We start from the raw sequence: 1,611 nt of genomic DNA, 5'->3' as shown, positions 1-1,611 counted from the left end.
TCATCACCATCATCGTCATCATGAAATTAAGAATATGAAGTTATAGTAATAATAATAATTATCAATAACGATAATCATTATCATCATCATCATTATCATCGTCGTCGTCGTCGTCATCAACGTCATCGTCATAGCCGTCATCATCATCATCATCATCATCATCCTCATCGACACCGCCACCACCAACAGCACCACCACCCCCTGTCCAGTTGAAGTAAGCTCTTCGTACCGTCACCCTCAGCCCATCAACTATTTTTTCTCATCACAATGGAAATGGTATCTTCATTCTTGAGTCCAAAAAGCTTCCTACTTCTTCTTATCTTCCGTGACAATCTATGCATGACCATCAATCAAGACGCATCACATTTCCCGTATTTCCTCACCTGACCTGAACAAACCGTTGAGCTTTCTTTGCTGGCAAAGTAATTTACAAACTCATTTCCTCCTTCACTTCGGAGGGGTGGACTGGGGTACGAGAGGAAATTAAAAAAAATTTTTTTTTTAAAAACAATAAAGAAGAAACAAAAACACATAAAAGAGCCATTATTGTGATTGTAGTTGTTGTGGCTGCTGTGGTTGCGTTTGTTGTAGGGTAGGAATGTATTTGCTGTGGAGCGTTGAGGTTGCACCCCACAGATATAGCGCGCATCGGGTATTTAGGATCTTTGTCTTGTTTTATAATCAACGTCTTCAGTCATCACCATCATCATGATTAATATAATCATAATCATCGTAATCATCATTATCATCATCATCGTCGTCGTCATCGTCCTCCTCCTCCTCCTCATCATCATCATCATCATTAGCATCATCATCGTCATTCTCATCATCATCTTTGTCATCCTCATCCTCATCAACATCCCTCTCCTTCATCATCATCATCATCCTCATCCTCATCAACATCCCTCTCATCATCATCATCATCATCATCATCAACATCATCATCATCATCATCAGCAGCAGCAGCATACACATCATTATCATCGTCCTTATCAGCAGCAGCGTTACAACCATCACCATAAGCGGCACCACCACCACCACCACCATTTTCTGAAAACGGAACGAGTTGGACATACGACACTTTTGCATAATTGCAACGATATACGTATATTCTTTAAGACTGTGACCCACAGTCGTGAAGAGTTCTTAACAGAAAGAAGTGATTCCAGTATTTGGTTTTGCAAATATCCTGTTGGTCCTTATTCTGTCGGTGTTTTTTTGCCGAATCGCTATATTATAAAGACGTAAACACACCAACAGCAGTTATCACGTGGTGGGGAAGGACAATCTCAGAAACACACAGAGACACACACACAACTACATGTTTAGATAGATAGATAGATATATAGATAGATAGATAGATAGATAGATAGATAGATAGATAGATAGATAGATAGATAGATAGATAGATAGATATACGACTGTCTTGCTTCAGTTTCGCAAGCCTTGGTCAGCTCAAGGCTACAGTAGACACGCAGTGAAACGGAACCCCAAACTACATGTTTGCAAAGCAGGCTTCTTACCACACAGCCACGTCAGTATCTATCTCTCTCTCTCCCTCTCTCTCTCTCTCTCTCTCTCTCTCTCTCTCTCTCTCTCTCTCTCTCTCTC

This window comes from Octopus bimaculoides, chromosome 17, assembly GCF_001194135.2.
Source record: "Octopus bimaculoides isolate UCB-OBI-ISO-001 chromosome 17, ASM119413v2, whole genome shotgun sequence".
Classification (NCBI taxonomy): Eukaryota; Metazoa; Mollusca; class Cephalopoda; order Octopoda; family Octopodidae; genus Octopus; species Octopus bimaculoides.
This window is presented reverse-complemented; position numbering follows the sequence as displayed.